Source organism: Prionailurus viverrinus, chromosome F2, assembly GCF_022837055.1.
Source record: "Prionailurus viverrinus isolate Anna chromosome F2, UM_Priviv_1.0, whole genome shotgun sequence".
Taxonomy (NCBI): Eukaryota; Metazoa; Chordata; class Mammalia; order Carnivora; family Felidae; genus Prionailurus; species Prionailurus viverrinus.
The window spans coordinates 46,759,580-46,778,811 of NC_062578.1; the positions used below are offsets into that span (position 1 = coordinate 46,759,580).

At 49.0% G+C, this 19,232-nt stretch overlaps 1 long non-coding RNA gene across 3 annotated transcripts; it reads right to left on the minus strand.

The window, feature by feature from the left end:
- Positions 1-1,426: 1,426 nt before the first annotated feature.
- On the minus strand, positions 1,427-6,871 carry LOC125156303 (uncharacterized). Of its 3 annotated transcripts, XR_007148537.1 has the most exons (4): positions 6,629-6,871; positions 6,103-6,382; positions 5,915-6,010; positions 1,427-5,819 (listed from the first exon to the last, which is right to left on the minus strand). It is a non-coding gene; the product is annotated as an uncharacterized LOC125156303 (long non-coding RNA). The 3 variants fall into 3 exon arrangements; XR_007148536.1 differs by lacking the exon at positions 6,103-6,382; XR_007148535.1 differs by having other exon boundaries at positions 6,103-6,871.
- Positions 6,872-19,232: the final 12,361 nt, after the last annotated feature.

Consider the following 19,232-nt stretch of genomic DNA (forward strand, 5'->3'; position numbering starts at 1 on the left):
TCAGTGGCTGCCAGGGGTTGGGGCAGGAGCTGGGCAGTGAGGGGTTAGAGAGGAGGGAGGGACGAGTAGACAGAGCACAGAGGAATTTTAGGGCAGTGGAACTAGTCTGTGGGATACTGTATAGGTGGACACATGTCTTCATACATTGGTCAGAACTCAGAATGTACACCAAGAGTGAACCTTAGTGCGCACTGGGGACTGTAGTTAATAATGATCGGTTCATTGTGTGTGACAAATGTATTGTGCTAACGCAAGGTGCTGGGGACAGGAGGAGTATATGGGAACTCTGTACTTTCAGCTGATGTTATTCCATCCTCTGTGCTCGAATGTCAAACCCCACAGTCTAAATCCAGTTAGTCTGAGTGGCCAATCCAGAATTGCCCTGGAAGCTTCAGAAGTCATTTGGACTAGCTTGTTTGTGCTAACGGGAGAGTTACCACTGGTCTTCACCGACTGCTGGGAAAGCCAGGTCTGCTGCATTCTGGAGTCTGGCTGATTCAGCTGCCCGAACTCTGGGCGTGGGTTCTGCAGCCCTGTGGCCCTTGCCTCTGCTGGCCAGAGAGGAGGAAGGACAAGCAGGGCTGAGAAGGGAGGTGGGCTGGGCAGCTGGAAGCTCACAGGCTCCAGGGGCAGCAGGTCTGGGCTGGAGTCCCAGGTCTCCTCTTACTCATCCATGAAACGGGTAATAATTGTACATACTTTATGTGGCTCTGGAGGGAACGAGTGAGATGTCAGTTATAAGACAATGACCACAATGCCTGGCATGTTGAAAAAGCTTAATGAATGTTGTATTTATTACAACATTTATTAATACAATTTATTGATTAAATACATTTTATTTTTTTTTTAATTTTTTTTTAATGTTTATTTATTTTTGAGACAGAGAGAGACAGAGCATGAACGGGGGAGGGTCAGAGAGAGCGGGAGACACAGGATCGGAAGCAGGCTCCAGGCTCTGAGCTGTCAGCACAGAGCCCGACGCGGGGCTCGAACTCACGGACCGGACTGCGAGATCGTGACCTGAGCTGAAGTCGGAAGCTCAACCGACTGAGCCACCCAGGCGCCCCTAAATTTTATTTATTTAATAAATATTTATTTAATTATTTTCTTGATTTATTACATTTATTAATGAAATTTTTTATTAATAATGACACAAAACTAGAATGAAAAGTATAAGAAGAAGAAGAATTGTTACTATAACTCCTTTCTCATGGGTGTTTGGCAAGGCATAGCTACAAGGAGAGAACATGTATAAATACCTGCTCAGGATAGAAGCATAGTTTACAGACAGGAAATGGTAGCTCTATGATTACAATGTTATGTTATATTGTTCATAGTCATGACATAGCAAAGGATAGATACAGTTGCTCGAAAAACCCATGGTAAACTCTCCCTGGGAGTCCTATTCACAAAGGTTGCAATTCTAAAAAAAAAAAAAAAAAAAAAAAAAGTCTGCTGATAAAACAGTTACCAGAAAATCCCATTTGGGTTTGCATTGTTATCTGGCTTTGATGGGCAACCATCACCTAGGCGACATTTCTAGAGTCGCTGCTCTGAGGTGCAGTCAGCTCCCTCCCTGGCCAGCTTCCACGCTCCTCCAGCAGGACCATTTTTTATGAGCTGACAGGAGAGGACCTCATAGACAAGCAGCCCATTCCATGGTGGGACTGCCGGGTCTGCAGGACATCGATGGCCACTTTTACTCCTCACAACGGGGGCCCAGCAGGCCATCAGAGCCCAGGAAGGGGGTCACAGGCCTCCAGCGTTGAGTGAGCGGCTATCCTGGCCCTTAGCAGACATGGACTCCAGCGGGCTCTCCCTGGGGACAGACATGACCTCTAGACTCTGGCCAGCTGGGCCCAGTGTCCTTGATGTTTCTCCCTTTGTATTATTGGGGCACAGGAAGCAGACCTGGGGATGCCTGAGCTTCAACTCCTGCTGCTGGGGAGGGCTGCCTCCATGCTCCTAATGTCCTGGGAACTCCTTTTTAAAAACTGGTCCAAAACATGAGGAAAAGGGCCTCTGGCCTCTGACACAGATCCTATGTAGTGGCACGTCTCTGGATTTTTTCCTTCCAAGACAGTGCGAGGGACCCCAGCGTGTGATAGGTTAGCCACACACTGGCTTGGCTTATACCATAACTATTTTTTTATGAATATAATTTATTGTCAGATTGGCTTACATACGACATGCAGTGCTCATCCCGGGACTGGACCACCAGCTATCTGGCTCTTTTGTTGCTGTAATAAAGATTCGCAAAGAGTGTTCATGGGGAAAAGAACTCCTGCCATGGGCACCACGGGGAGGCACCATGACTCACATTAGGCAGACAACATCCCAAGGTTCTGTCCCATCCCCAGCAGTCCCGTAAGGTTCTGGCGAGCAATGGAAGGCAGGAGGGCCTTAGTCAACCTGGGAGATGGCAAAGACCGGGCCTCTCCAGGGCCATCCCTCCTCCGAACGTCCCTCCACTGGGAACTACGTGACACGAGCAAAACTTAAAAGTAGTCAAAGTAGTGGCTAGTGCTTAGAGTGTTTACAGTGTGCCTGGAGCCATACCCACCTCTGCAGTAGAAATGAGCAGAGCTAATATTTAGCAGGTATAACCTGGTACTGGCTGGGGTTCACTTCATAGGTTGGCGCCAAGCTAGCTATTAAGTGTTGCATCGCCCAGTGCTCTAGCACTGGTCTCCGTTGCACAGATTAGGAAACTGAGGTTGAGAGAGGTAGCAGATCAGACGGCTTGTCCATGCAGAGTCTGCGTGCAAAGCCAGGTTGTCTGACTCCAGACCTGGGCACTCAGGCTGTGCGTCCGCGGCATCCTGGACTCACTCTCGGAGGAGTGGCCAGTGAGCACTATCCTGGCACAGAGGGCACGAGGCGAGAGCTGAACGGCCGTGCCCCGGAGCAAATGTTGGCGTGAGCGTGCTGTCCTCCTGCAGACACCAGCCTGTCGCACGCCTGCACCCCTGCAGGCTGGTAAGTCAGTGGGGTGTGGCTCGCTGTCCTCCAAGAGGCTGGGGACGGGGAGCTGGCTGGACTTCAGAGGCACCAGCTCTTCGAGAAGAAAAGGCCATTAGACCTAAGGAGGAAACCAAGAGAAATGGGGCAAGAGGGATACCAGACGCAAGGCCTGTAATCTTGAAAAGAAAGTCAAGTTTTAGAATCATCTTCCCGGGTCGTGAAGCTGGGACTTACCTGACACATTCCTCTACCTGCTTATTAGGTTCAGTGCGGAAAATTAAAGGACACGCCAGACCTGACTGCTGACTAAGCCCCGGATGTTTGTCATCACTGTTCTCTACTGCCCCCCTTTTAGGAATTTCAAAAACGGAGAGGGCGGGAGTTGGTCTGTGGCTTTCATATAAATTTATTTTATACAGATAGATTTCCTCAGCACCTGCTACGCACCAGGAGCATCCATTCATTCATTCAGCTGATTTATTACGGGCTAAGCCAGGTGCTGAACCCTCACCAGCGAGGCATGCAGTGGTCTCCACCTCCGGGATCTTACAGCACCTGGAGGCGCTGGAGGAGGGAGGAGTGCTACGGGGGGGAGGGGAGGGGGGGGCCGGGCAGCAGGAAAACTGGTTCATGTTGTTGAGAATTTCCTGTGAGCCAGACTCTGCTCCGTGCAAGGTGGTCATATCTCTGAATCCTCTCAACAGACTGTCGTTACCTCCATTTTATAACTGGGCAAATTAACATTTGGCAAAGTTAGGCAATTTGCCCCAAGCATCACGGCCAAGTACACACTGGAGCTGGGTTTTGAACTCAGATATCCGACTCCAAATCCTGTGCTTTTATTTGCCGCCTTATATTTCTTGCCTTGCGCTTGTATTATTATTAGCCCCAAACGTGCAGGGAGCCACTATCAGTCCCATGTAACTGATAGGAAAACTGAGGCTCGTAGGGGAAAGTGGCTTGCCCAGGGCCTCTCTGGTTGGAGCAGGGATCTGAGCCCAGGTTTTCTGGTGCCACATCCAGGGCGTGTTACTTCACAGAGCTCCTCTGGAATACAGTCCTGGGGCCGGGAACAAGGACGAGGGAGGTCCCCCTAGAGCCGGTTGGGCCCCATCCCAAGCACTGGTATAACATAGGTTGTGTGAAGACTGTTTTGCTAATGTGTTTAGGGTGGGCACCCAAACATATCTTGAAGCGCTCCAGGAAGCTGGGTAGCTGGAAGGGGATGGCCTGAAGAGTGCAGGTGGGCGCCCAGGGAAGCACCCCACCAGAGAAGGTGACTTCTGATGCTTTTGTGCTCTTCTCTCGCACTTCACGTTCCAGGGCTGGACCCTGTGATTTTCATCATTTGTGTGTGAGAAGAGAGAGGCTGCTGATTCACAGTGAAAGGAAATGGCATCAGTTCTGAAACTTCCTGTTTGTCTGGTATCTGCAAAGATATCTGTGTTATGCAAATATCCTCACTCCTGAAAAATGCAGGCATTTTTCACACACACACACACACACACACACACACACACACGCACGCACACGCACACGCACATGCACACACACCCTTGGCCTGGCCCTGTGCACTGGGTCTCCTCTGTACCTAGTAAATTGAAAAATGATTCCACTAACACGATAGCGGAGGTGCTGGGGGAACCTGCTGTAGGAAATTATGATCATTAAACTAGCAGCATTTGCATTTGGTCGAATTGCTTAGCAGATGTCTCTTCCAGGTAAGTCCTTGCTCTGGCCCCTAGCCTGGGAGTCAGGGATCCCTTATGAGGGAAGCAGATGTGCGGAAAGCAGGCCCCATCCAGGCCTCAGGCTCCCGTCCAGCCCAGGAACGCCATCTCCTCGTGGCTTGGTTTTCCCTAAAGCAGCTCTTGGAATGTGCCACATCCCGCTCCCAAGCCCCACGTAAGTGGAGATAATGACGGATGTTGAATATTTTCTGTTGGTTCATTATGATCTTTGTGCAGGTCTTTCTTTCTTTCAAGGTCAGTTCATGTCTGAGCCCAAGGCTGTGGTCTGCTGAGCTGGTTGGTGCTTCCAGAGAGTGACGACCTCTGGCAAGGGCCCGAGACCCGGCCTGCGCCACTGGCTGCTGGCTGCCTCTGCAAACTGAGGAGTTTTTTAAAAAGCTGAATGTAAGCTTCAATTTTAATAGGTGAAAGTGAAAATGACATGTGACTTCCAGAAAATTCTCACAGATTCAAAAGAATTGTTCTTTGTCATGAGTTGAATAGCATTCTTCAAATGGCTGAATGCTTTTCTCATATTCAGAGTTGCCTAAATTAGGGGAAATAGATATAAATTGCTGCAAGACAGAAATCTGGTTAGCCATAAATGAGTTTTTTTTTTTTTTTTTTTTTTACCCTTTACTCTCTTCCTGCCCCCATCCAAAAGCCCTCACCTGGGCAGTGGGAGGGTGGCCGTTCCTCCCTCTGTCTAGGAAGGGATGAGACTGAGGTTCCAGCAGGAGGGTCTATCACTTGGCCCAGATTCTAAGCCAGTGACTGCCTCACTTCAAAAGGGAGTGGCCCAGAGGCAGGAGCATGGACTGGTAGAGGTCAAACTGAGTGGACATCTTGGTTCTGCTACTCACCAGCTGTGTGACCTTGAGCAAGTTTCTTAACCTTGCCAATCCTCAGTCTCCTCACCTGTAGAATGAGGTTTTTGTGACGATGACAGGAGACATATGTATATAAAATGGTTGAGCCCAGGACCTGGAGGCCTGAAGGTCAATAAGGGAGGGGTCATGGTGACCACACCAGTCTTCGATAGAGCCTCAGTCACTGCAACAGGTCACATGGAATCTGTCTTTGAAGGAGAGGGTTCCCCAGAGACTGCTTTTACTTTGGGGATGTCTGTGAGGAAAAGGATGGGAGGAATAGCAAACATTTTTGTGAGAAAGTTTCTCTCCGCCCCTTGAGAGGGGTCCAAGGTCAATTTCTACACTTACCTGTGAACTTGACCTGTTGTCTCTTTGCTGGCTCAGGCTCTAAGGAAATGAGAGATCAGCCTTGTGCTTTTGGAGTCCTGCAGTGATGATCTGAGTCTGTAGAGAAATGGAAACAAATGTTCTGATGTATAACCCATGTGAAGCAACTAAAGACAGAGCTTGAGCACATGTAGCCACTGAGCACTTACTGGGCTCCTACTGAATGCCTGGTGCAATGTCAGATATGGAGATTTGTCATACTGGAGTAATAGCTGGCATGTGTGGAGTCCCTACTGAGCACAAGACACCAGGCTGGGTTCTTTGCAAAGAGCGTTCTATTTAATTCTTCCAGGAACCTCTCAAGTGGGCATGAGTAGCCTCTTTATCAACGAGGCACAGAGAAGTTCCTTGCCCAAGGTCACACAGTAGCGGGTGGGACCGGAACGCACCTTCGGTCTGCTGTAGTTCTTTGCTCTCACCACCACCACTCTGTGGGCATGTAAAACATACCCTTCAGCCCATAGGAATTAAAAAGCCAGCGGATGAAACAGAACAGCCCCAAATGCCGAAATAAGGATGCAGATGATAAAGAACCCAGAAAAGAAACACAAAGAAGGCGAGGCAGCCAGGGGTGACTTCATGGAGGAGGCAGAGTGGGGATGGGATCAGAGTATGTCTGGGGAATGGGAAGGTGGGGACAGGAGGGCAAGTCGGGGAAACTGAGAAGGTGCAAACCTCGAAGAGACCGGACATGGTTTGGTGGCCCATGGGCTCGTCAGGGGCCAGTCTTGGTAGCCTTGGAAGTGGGGACAGAGCCCTTGGAGAAGGGTGCTGGACTGGACTTTGGGTGTCTGTCACCTGCTGGGTTCAGGATTCTGGGGAGCCTGACCCTCCTCCTCCTTCCAACTCTATGGATAGGGTTTGACGCGGGTGTCTGCGGGGCCGATCATTATCTGGGGAGCTTCAGAGCTTCTGCTAGTTAATTACTTGCATCTCACCCCTGTGGACACTTTAGTCAGCTGAGCCAGGTAGGTCAGGTTGGAGCAGTGGGTGCTGCAGAGGAGAGAGAGGGTGGGAAAGGGCAGGTCTGTTCCCCTCCCATCCCGACGCACCCGAGCAGGGCTTGAGCACAAGTTTCCCAGAGGCGGGGGTGGGCACACCCCTTGCTCTTCGTGTAACCGGCAAGCCCCAGGCTCCCCAAGGACTCGACAGGGATCAAGGCCCAACTGGGCGGGGCTTCCCAGGTGGCACACCCTTGCAGCCACGCTGAGACTCTCTGCAAGCTGCTTCGGGGCTCCAGAGGTCCACGATGGGGCAGAGTTGGAGAGGGGGCCGCTTGACTTGCCCCGTACTCCTTTGTCCTCCCATCTGCCCCAACTCAAGCCGCAGAGACCATGGCTCCAGAGCCCAGGTGTGCAAGCCCAAGTCTTCTCTGCTCCACCTCCCAAGCGGCTCCCCACCGCCCACTCTTCTCCAGCGCCCCATCCCCCTGATCTCCCTGCCTCGGCCACTGCAGTGGCCTTCTACCTTGTCCCCCTCCCCTCTTCCACACTCAGTTCTTTCCAAGCCATTCTGCCTCAAATAGCCAGAGGACTAGTGATAAAACATAAATCACCTTCTCTCGTGCTTCATCAGCTTCCTGGTCAGCAGGGCACGAGGGGCCCTCCCCGACTGCCCGGTTCTTGTGCTAGCTTTTCACTCATTCATTCACTCAACACACATTCACTGAAGGCCGATCGCATATATTTGGAGACACTGGTGACAGAGGCCAAACAGACAAAACCCCCGGATCTTGTGGAACAAAGTGTTAAAGTGTTAGTGGAGAAAACAGAGTGAGGCCAGGAACTGGGGAGAGCAGAGGATGGGGGTGGGCATCGGGGAAGGCAGCATTTGAGAAGGTGACATTTGAACAAAGACCTGAAGGAAGCGAGGGAGTGAGTCATGGGGATTGTAGGGGAAAACTTGTTCCTGGCAGAAAGCACAGCAGCTGTGCCCTGAAGTGGGAACACGCCTGGCTGTTTGGGGGTATTTTCAAGGAACACCCTATCACCTGCTGGTCCGCTGGGTTTCTTCTCTAACACAGCTTCTCCGCAATTTGTAATTTATGTGTTCGGGATCATTGTGTGTCCTCTGCAAAAGCTGTCAGCTCTCCAGGATAACGATGTATCTCACTGACGCCTGAATCACTGGTGTCTACCACAGGGCTTGGGTGCTTGAAGGTGCTCAGCCGATGTGTGTCAAAGGAGGCAGTGTAGCAGACAGCTGGCATACAGCCAAGGGCACGTGTGAGGGGGTCCCTGTGGAGCTTCTGGGAAATGACTGGGGCCACCCCGAAGGGAGTGAAGGTCTACTTAAGGTGGAGGGTGTGTGTGTGACGGGGGTGGGGGTGAGTCATGTGACCTGGGCGTCCGTGCGACCCTACTGTGCATACAGGCCAGTGACCTTTGGGATTCCCAGCTGCTATGCTAGTTCATGGAAGGAAAGAGAAGGGATGCCTCCGTCTTATTAGCTCCCATACCTCATTTTAAGTGGTTCTCTCCCCCCTCTTCCTGCTGTTCATCTCCCCAGGGCTGGGATACAGCCTTCTAACAGAGGAGATGAGACGGACTCTGTTCACAGGTGCGGGTCTCACGCCGACGGCTCTCCCATCTGTGGCCGTGGGGGCCCTTCTTCTGGCTGGTACATTCACATCGCTCCTGCTCTCCCAGCAGGTGGTGTGGAAGACTTGAGAAGCAAATTCTACCTTTAAGAAGAATTTCTTGCAGACACTGGAGAGACCCTGATTCTGTTTTACTAGGACTGGCTTGCTCTGGTTGTTGGAATGTTAAGTACTGATAAAGAGGGGAAGATAAAATCTTGCTGCCCCCCAAGGCCCGGAATTTCCCCATTCTTAAGCCCAGTCTTCCTTGTCTGAGAGAGAGAGAGACTGCCAGTAGCCTATTCTAGACCCAATTTCCCCTTCTGCCCTACCAAACGACCTAATTTGGAGAGGGGCAGCAACATAGCCAGATAAAAGTCTACATTTCCCCGTGCTCTTGAAACTAGGGATGGCCGATGTGGTATAAATGGAAGGAGTTGGATGGGGTTTCCTAAAAGCTCTTTATAGGGAGCTGGGAAATGTGCTCTTGATTCTCCCTTCCCCTGCTTCCTGTCCCTGGAACACTAATAGGATTGCTGGTCCTCCAGCAACCATATTGGGCCACGAGACAACCTTGAATAAGGAAGCCACACTCTAAAACACTGACTCTCCGTCCTTAATAGCGAGAAAGGAGAAAGCAGATCCTGACATCTGGAAACTGGCCTGACACTTTCAGCTAGGCATTAGTCTTGTTTGAAGCTGGCCTAGATGTTTTCTCATTGAACGTAAACAATCTCACAGAATGCCATCAGTCACGGTCACTCTGCAATTGCGACGAGGTGAGTCAAAACAGACTGCCTCGTAATTTTATTTAAGCACAGACAAAAACCACCACAAAATACTAAACACCTTCTACTCCTTGCTAATATGAGTGATGGCTGCTTCTTTACCAATTACACGTGTAACTTGTATCTGGTCTACCTTCTTTATAGGTAAGAGTTATGAAGGTATTCAGCCATAGAATTGTCCCATTTCCTGAGAGCATCCACTCCAGAACAAATGCCTGATTTCTTGGGCTCTCCCTAAATTCACCTAACCAAAGCCCAAGCCCTGCCAGTCCTATCAAACCCCTTTTTATTTATTTATTAAAAAAAAATTTTTTTTTAAGTTTATTTATTTTTGGGACAGAGAGAGACAGAGCATGAACGGGGGAGGGGCAGAGAGAGAGGGAGACACAGAATCGGAAGCAGGCTCCAGGCTCTGAGCCGTCAGCCCAGAGCCTGACGCGGGGCTCGAACTCACGGACTGCGAGATCATGACCTGAGCTGAAGTCGGACGCTTAACTGACTGAACCACCCCGGCACCCCTCAAACCCCTTTTTAACTGAGATGGTCCACAGTTACCCAAGGTGTGCAGTCTCCCTCGCTGCAGTGAGTATAGGCCAACTTGTTCAATTACAGGTATTTGAATAAGTCACTTGGGGATTGATTATAAGGCAGGCTGTGGTTCAGCGGATCTGGAACAGACCCCTTTCTGTATTTCGAACAAGTTTCCAGCGATGCTGACACTGTTGGGCACCAGGCCACACTCTGAGTAGCAAGGCAGTCAAGGATGATGGATTCAAATGCCAGAAGTGCCTGAGTTTGACCACAGGGCCCCCATATGAACCCTGGACTGTTTTCTGGAGAAAATATGGCAGGATTTGAATTAACTCACTGCTATATGGTTCCCTATTACCAGCAACCTGACCTAAACACATTATCCTCCTCCTTAGACAGATATGTGGTTCTGGCTGCAGGAGCCATTGAGGAAGTCTTGCAGTGGCCAGGTATGTGCAGGCCTCAATGAGGCTTGGGCAATTATTGACCAAACTTGCTGCCTTTGAGGTGAGATTATAAGCAACAAGAGAAACCAAGTCATTCCACTTAGTGGACTGGTTGAAAATCCTCCAATAGTCCTATGCTGGTTCCAGGTCCGGCTCTCGGGCTGGAGGACCAGAGATCTGGGAGGTTCTAAATCGTCTTTTCAGCTCAAGTGGTCTGCACCTGGCCCACCTCACCACCACCCCCTCCCCCAGCTCCATTTCTCACCATCCCACACCTGCCAGCACCTGGATGTCTCATGCTTCCTTGCCTTCACTGTTCCTCATGCTGAGGATGCCTTTCCCACGCTCCTTCACCTGGCTAACTGCTAAATCCTACTTGGCTCAGCCTCCCCGTCCCTAAGACTGGCTGAGTGCCCCTACTCTGGACTCCCAGGGAACACCGCCTTCCTCTACTCTGCTGCGTCTCAGCTTACAAGCATTTATTTATTTTATGTTCACCTCCCCATTATCCATTAGCTCCTAGAGGATGGGAACCATGTTGTATTTATTTTTGTAGCCCCTGACACAGTCCCCAACACTCAGTAAATATGAAACTGAACTGAGCCTCCAATCCTCCGCAGCCTGCCCCTTAATCTGTAACCAGCTGGAGGAAGGTTATAACACAAGAGTGAAAGAAACCTTGTGCTAACGTTTCCCATTTTAGGTGATGTGACATTGGGGGTTCCCAGGGGCTTTAGGTGTGAAGCTGTAGGTCATACCCCACTCGGAAACTTGGCCCCCAAGAAGAGAAAGGTAGGCTTCTGAAAAACCACAGAGGCATGAATTAGTGTTTAGTAAGTGACTATTAAATTGAAAGTTAGGGCTCTCAAACTTGAATGGGTCTACGAATCACCCGAATAGCAAATGCATTTTAGCTCCCAGGTGAGTCCTGCGTATTGAGGTCTGCAGCATTGGTATCATCTCGCAACTGCTCAGAAATACAGATTCCTGGAGCCCACCCCAGATCTACTGATGCAGACTCCCTAGGGGTCCGACCCAGGCATCAGTATAAAACTCCGGGTGATGAAGGCCAGATTCCCGGAAATGGTAGAAGCATGGTTAATTACAGTAACAACTCCCTCCTAGACAAGAGGGCTCACCTGGTTCTAGGTGAGTTACTTGCTTTCCAGTCTCATGACTGGACCTTTGAGTAGGGAAGCTGTTGAAAACAGAGACCATGAAAAACCACAGTGAGAGAGAAATGCTAATGACATTACCCGACTGCTGCTGCTGCTGCTGCTGCTGCTGCTGCTGCTGCTGCTGACAGTGAAGCACCAGGGCTAGACCCAAGGAAATGTGTACTGGGGAAACATTTGTAAGGAAATATGCTAAAATCCTCATGGTAGGTGGGTGCATTAGGAATAATATCCCCCTTTTCTCTAATTAAAAAACAAGAAGTTCTTGTTTAACAGGAAGATACATGGATTCAGTTTTAAAAATACATTCTCATTTATGCTGTAGGGGACAAAAGGGGCTGTCCCCCTTTGGGGAACCATGGGATGGTTCCCACAGTAGCCCTGTGGCACCCGTGAAAAACCAGAGCTTAAGCCTTTCTCAAACAGTGTTGGGTGAGAGGCCGGGGTTGTGTGGGGGTCGGTGGTTGTGTCCCCGGCAGGCATGTGAGGGAGAGATGCCATGAGGATATTTGTTGAAACAATTTTAGTGCAAGAGATAAAAACCACAAACTGGACCGAGCCAAAATAAACGGGAGAAGAGAGAGAAAAAGGCAGGAGGAGGAAGATGAGGAGGAGGAGAGGGAGGGAGGGAAAAAAGAAATTTGCTTGGTCTGTAACTGACAAGACCAGCTGGAGCCAAGCGCTCCGAGGATTCAGTCAGGACTATGTCCGCCCCTTAGCTTTCCTGCCCTCGGCATCAGCTCCGTCGTCGGGCAGGCTCCGCCCTGGCCCCCAGTCTAGCAGTGCTTGCCAAAGTCGACTCCGACTGGCTCAGCCTGTGTCCATTCCTGCAGCCAGAGAAATGTGCCGCTGTGCTGGGCCAGGCCTGGGCCCGTGGAAGCACATGAACAGACGGGGAAGAGCTGCTGCCCCAAAGGAAAAGCCTTGTGCTGCCCTCACAAGAAGGAGATGCTGGGCAGGAAGAACATTATCACATCTGCTTCGACCAATGGGGTTATCGGTTCTTTTGAGCTCACCCTGAGGTCTGTCCTGGGCAGTTTTCAGACTTGTGCAGAGGGTTTGGATAAGGCCTCGAGTGGCTGCAGGCTTCCACAGAGAAGAGCTGCCTTTGGGGTGGTGGGGGACAGGGAGATTCTTACTCACCAAGGTTAACACTGCGCATACTGTTATCCGGAGGAAGCGGGAATTTCCACACGGTAAGTTCCCTTCCTTGTACGATGAATTACTATCTTGATGAGAAACCCGTGGGCAGCTGGTTGAGAAGACAGCGGTATTCTCTGAATGAGAGGGAATTTACCACCTTCTTTTATGGTGGCCGTTCTTCTGGTGTCACAGCAGGGTATGGATTGATTCATCTACAAATATATAGATCTATATAGACACCATACTGCTAGCCTCTGCAAAATACATGCCTGGAGATCATTTCTGCCGCCCAGAATAGGTCACCTCTGTCACCACTCCTCTGTCCACCACCCCCACACCCTGCGGGCCCAGGCATGTGGGCCTGGGGTTCCCCAGTTGGAGGCCAGATGAGAGTCTCCCTGTGTAGGGATTGGGGGTGGGGGTGGGGAAGTGGGGCTGATAAGCTGGCTGGCAGTGGCCCAAGTCCCTTCCAGGGCCTGTCGCGGGCCTCTCTCTCCTGGGCTGTCTCTTCCACCACTGAGTTTCTGACCTGAACCTCCAAAGTCCTTCATATCTCATCCCCGCTGCCCTGGGGTGCTCAGACTTGGCTCTCCTTGGAGCTCCTTGCCAGGGCTCAGAGCCTTGGTTGTTGTCCTCAGAGCTCTGTCCTCCCAATGAGGGGACAGAAGAAACAGAGCCCACTGTTCTGGATTCTGAGTTGGAGCCAAGCAGCTCCATCTGCTTCTTCCTTCCCCTAGAACCCTCCCCTCAGCCACTGTCAGCTCCCACAGTCCCCGCCAGACGGCCCCGGCTACACAGTTCCTCATGACAGATGTCTGGCTCCTTCCTACCCAAGGAAAACACGGGCTCTTCCCCAGCTCTGGAATCCCCGTCCTGTCTGGGATCCTGTGGGCTGAGGAAGGAGAAGGCGGGAAGGTGAGGGCTGGGGAGAGGGGCCATCCTTCCGTAAGCACTGAGGGGTTTGCTGGATGACCGGATCTAATGCCGGGCCATCTATGAAAACTCTGCCCGGACCTCTACAGGTCCTCTGACTTCCAATGGGGCCTAAAGAAACTGAATAATGGGTAAAAGTGGCGTTTAAAATGACACGAGAAAAGGCCTGGTGGGGACTCTAATGATGAAAAATTTGTTAACACTTGCTGAAAAAAATGAAAGAAACTCTCACAATATCTGGCTCCACCAACATACAAATGTGCTGTTATTTCCCCATCGTTGAAAAAGAAGGTTTTTGGAGCGCCTGGGTGGCTCAGTTGGTTGAGCATCTGACTCATGATTTCGGCTCAGGTCATGATCCCAGGACCGTGGGATCAAGCCCCGTGTTGGGCTCTGGGCTGAACATGGAGCCTGATTGAGATTCTCTCGTCCCTCTGCCTCTCTCCCCCTCTTGTGCTCTCTCTCTCTCTTTCTAAAATAAACAAAAAATTAAAATATAAAGAAAGCTTTCTCTGTAAAAACGATTCAACCAAGTAAATAAAGAAGGGGAAATCTGCCCTAGAGAAGACTTCCAAGTAATACATGTGATGCCCCCCCCTTCCAGGAGCTGGAACTTAAATCCCCTTTCCCTGAGGGTGGGCTGGACTCAGCGACTGGCTTCCAGAAAGTAGAGCATGGAAAGGGAAAAAGAGTAACTTTATAGGGAAGACACCTGACAGACACCATGTTAACCAAGTGATGAGGGTAACATTACCAGTGATAAGCCATGTTGCTGTCATGTGCCCCTGATGTGATCTAATGTGAAGGGCACTTCACCTCTGGGGTGTTCTTCCTCCAAATCCTATCACCCCAGCTGAATCATAACAAAAGCTCAGATAAACTCATATTTATGGACATTCCATGAAATATCTGACCAGTACTCTTCAAAACTGAAAAGGCATTAAAAACAAGGAAAGATGGAGAGAGGGCCACAGACTGGAGAGACTGAGGCCTGACCCAACGTGGCCTCCTGGGCCAGAGAAAGGCCATGAGTGAGAAAACTGGTAAAATACGGTTAGAGACTGTAGAGGGGCTACTTGTATAATGTGAACGTCAGTCTCTTCGTTGTGACAAATATACTATGGTGCTATAAGAAGGTAACATTGGGTAAAGCTGGGCAAAGGATGCACCAGAGTTCTCTGTTCTGTCTTTGAGACTTGTCTGGGAATCTAAAGCTATTCTGAAATCAAGTCTATCCACTCAACCCCCGTAAAAAAAAAAAAAAAAAAAAAAAAAAAAATCTTCATCTACAATTTAAAGACTGACAATATCAAGTGTTGGTAAATCTGTGAAGCAACTGGAACTCATACATCGCTGGTGAGGGTGTAAAATTACATTTTAGAAAATATTTTGGTAGTTTCTCATAAAATTGAACATACATTACTATATGACCCAGTAATTCTACTCCTAGAAATTTACTCGAGAAGTGAAATTTATGTCCACACAGAGACTTGTATACAAATGTTCATGGCATCTTTAATCATAATAGCCCCAAACTAGAAACAACTTAAATGTCTGACAACAAGTGGATGAGTAGTCAAATTGAGGTATAGCTGTATGACAGGATACTACTCAGTGATATAAAGGAAGGAACTATGATACATGCAGGGCAAAAGAAGCCAGGCATAGGAGTACATCCTGTATGATTCAATTTGTACAAAATTCTAGAAAAGGCGAAACAAAGCTCAGTGATAAAAAGCAGAACGGTGGTTGCCTGGGGTTGGGTTTGGGAGGAGGGGGTGGGAGAGACTGACCATAAAGGGGCACAAGGGAATTTCTGGGGTGACGGAAGTGTTCTATATCTTGATTGTTGTGATTACATGGGTGTATACATTTGTCAAAACTCATTTAACTGCATGCTTCAAATTTAAATTATTCCTCAATAAAGTTGATTTTTTAAAAAAGCTTCCTCTTGCTCCCACTTACCCTGCCAGCTACTGTTTTGCAAGGCTCCTGAAGGAGTTATCTATACTTACTGTCTGCAGTTCTGCCCCAGATTCTCTTACATCCACACCAGTCAGGCTTTCGTTCCCCTGGCGCATGGAACTGTTCTCCTCAGGACTAAAGTGACCTCCATGTTGTTGTTAGACCCAACGGTCAGTTCTCATCTCTCACATCTGACCTGACCTGCCAGAACATCCCATACAGTTCACATTTTTTTCCTTGAATCTCTCTCTTCCTCTGGTTTCCAGGGCACAATAGTCTCCTGGTTTTCCTTCCGTCTCTGATTACTCTTCCCCAGTGTCTTTCTTTGGTTCTCCCCATCTTCCCAACCATCTACTGTTGGAGGGCCTTGGGATGCTCTTCCTGTATGCACTCGGATGATTTGATTTCATTGCATCTTAGGGCTTTAAGTTCTATCCATATGCTGAGAATTCCCAAATCTGTACCTCAAGCCCAGGCCTCGCTCCCAAATTCTAGCCTCATAATTCCAACTGCCTACTTGACCTTTCTATTTGGATGTCAAACAGACCTCTTACAGTAAACATGTTTAAAATTGAACCCCCTGGGGTGCCTGAGTGGCTCAGTCGATTAAGTGTCCGACTTCGGCTCAGGTCATGATCTCATGGTTCGTGAGTTCGAGCCCCGCGTCGGGCTCTGGGCTGATGGCTCAGAGCCTGGAGCCTGCTTTGGATTCTGTGTCTCCCTCTCTTTCCCTGCCCCACTCCTGTTGGCACTCTGTCTCTGTCTCTCAAAAATGAATAAACATTAAAAAAAAAAAAAAAACTGAACCCTTGATCTTCTCCCATAAACCTGCCCACCTGCAGCCTCTTCTATCTCCGCAGATGGTCCTGACATCTCACCGTTTATGCAAACCAAAAACCTAGGAGTCATACTGGACTATTCTTTTTCTCCTACTCCATTGGCTTTACCTTGAAAATACATCCATAAGGCGTGTATTCTTTGTCATTTTCACTACTACAGCCTTGGTCCAACCATCATCATCTTGTTGGAAATAAACTAACTGGTCCTCCTACTTCCACTCTTGCCTTCCTACACTCTGTTCTCAACACAGCAACTGGAGTGACCTTGTTAAAATTCAAGCCAGATCACATCAAAGTTCTGCAGTGATTCCCTCTCAGAATAAAAGCAATGTCCTTGCAATGGCCTCAAGGGCCCTACATGATCTAGCCCCCCCCTCACCTTACCTCTGTGATTTCATCTCTTAATATTCTCCCCCTTGCTCGTTCCTCTCCAGACACACTGGTATCTTTGCTATTTCTCAAACACACCAGGCGTATGCCTGCACACCTGAGGGTCTTTGCTCTAGCTGTCCTATCAGGATGCTCTCCTGGCCAACTTTCTCACCTCCTTCAACTCTTAGCATACAGATGTGCTACTGACCTACTCTCTTTAATACTGCAACTTGACCCACCATCAGCACTTGTTCCCTTACCTTGCTCTATTTTTCCTTTGTTTCTATAGCACTTACTTTCTAATGGGCTCCCGCACTGATTTGGTCATACCCTATGATCTCAAACAGATGCGGGCCTCTGGTTTGCTGGGCTACAGCTGTGTTCTCGGAGCCACTGCCCACTTCCCAGGACAGATGACACTTGTCTATAACTGCATCATCCAGCACAGAAGCTGCTACTGTGGCTTGAAATGTGGCCAGTCCAAAATAAGGTAGTACCAAAAAGAATATACAATATCTCAATAATTTTTAATATCGACTCCACGTTACTATTTTGGATATATTGGGTTAAATAACATATACTATTAAAATTAAGTTCGACTACTTCTTACTGCTTTTTAAAAATGTGGCAACTAGGGGCGCCTGGGTGGCGCAGTCGGTTAAGCGTCCGACTTCAGCCAGGTCACGATCTCGCGGTCCGGGAGTTCGAGCCCCGCGTCGGGCTCTGGGCTGATGGCTCAGAGCCTGGAGCCTGTTTCTGATTCTGTGTCTCCCTCTCTCTCTGCCCCTCCCCTGTTCATGCTCTGTCTCTCTCTGTCCCAAAAATAAATAAACGTTGAAAAAAAAATTTTAAATAAATAAATAAATAAATAAATAAATAAATAAAAATGTGGCAACTAGATAATTTAAAATTACTCAGTTGGTTTGTATTCTATTTTATGGGGCAACACTGATCTATGAGGAAAAACTACACGTATCTAGAAATCAAATCCCAGGAGCTTGAAAATCCACATTTCCTAAATGTGAACTGATGGTTTTTTAATTTCAAGTTCTACTGAGATACAGTCAAATTCCATTAAGACAAATTCCCCTTCAGGATTTGACTAATTGGGTTAATGGGGACATTTGAAGAAGCTTTGGCTTTGTTTTTATTCCTCTATCATTTGGTGATGCTGTGGCCGGGGGGCTGAAAGCCCCCACAAAGGACATATGCAGTCTCCTCCTGAGATTCCTCTGACATTGAACTTGCACCTGCTCTCCTTTCAAGAGCACGAACTAAGGTTCTCCTTTCAAGCTCTCCTTTCAAGAGCATGAAGCTGAGGCCTGGTGGGTCACTGAGGCTAACAGGGTGGAGGTGGGAGCCAGGAGGTGCCTGCCAGGCATGGGACAGTGCCCATGCCACGATGGCCCAGCTCAGACCTGCAGATGGGGCAGCTGGTGGGCTGAGATACTTGGGGCAGACCTGTGTGGGCTGGCAACCAAGCCATAGGCCAAAGGGAAGGGCTTCCTCTTCTCAGGACTAAATGCAAGGGGCTTGTCTCTAGCAACCAATCTGTGGATGGAAATCAAAGGCTGTAGTGAGTTGCAAGAAAAACCAACTCCCATGGCCTGGAAACACCATGGACTTCTCGGAGGCCAGGCCCCAAGAGAAGGACGCTGCAAAGCTGGGGGCAGGGGAACAGACAATATAGAATGAGAGGCTCAGTGACCTAGGGACCTGGCACCAGAAAGACACAATGATGGAAGGAAGGGCTAGGTTAGGGAAACTTTCTCTGATCTCCCGAAATTCTATAATCTCGCCATATTGTTTTTATATTCTTGAGGCAGGGAGGGGGAGAGGGAGGCAGAGCACTTGAAAACTTGCCCCTGGTTCTAAGCTCTCTGCCTCTGGTCTTTCCTGGCAGTGGTGACTCCTTCCTGACTCAGGGCTGAGGATCTGGACTAGGAATTATACTCTTAAATTTCTCATGAAAAGCAAAATAGAATTTCATCTTCTGTTTTCTCCCCTTTCTCACTGTGCCAACTGTAGGAAAAAAAAAAAAAAAGAATATGCAAAGTGAAAAGGATTCACAAGAGATTGCAAGGCTAGAAAGTGAATAAGAAATGAAAACAACAAAACAAAATGTTATTTTTAATTTGCTTTCAGAACTCAGAAATGCAGGTCAATCATTTAGGACAGGGGAGGTGGACGCAACTGTGCCAGATGCTCCAGGGATGAACTGGGCAGGAGGTAATTTCAGATGAGAACCAGGGAAAATCTGTCCCCAGCCAACTTGCCACTGGGGAACGGAGCATCTCCTCAGCGGACAGAGGAATTGCTCTCAGTCTTGCCAGAAGCCCCGGAGAAGCAGGACTGCTGGTGGCAGTGGGTGGGGGTGAAGGGCTTGGCCTCTCCAGAGGGCTCTGCTTCCATCCCAAAGCCATTGTCTGCCTGTGAATGTGCTTTCATCAGCTGCAAACCGTATTTATGGCTTCTCGGAATTTTCCGAATGAAGTAATTTTTTTTCCCC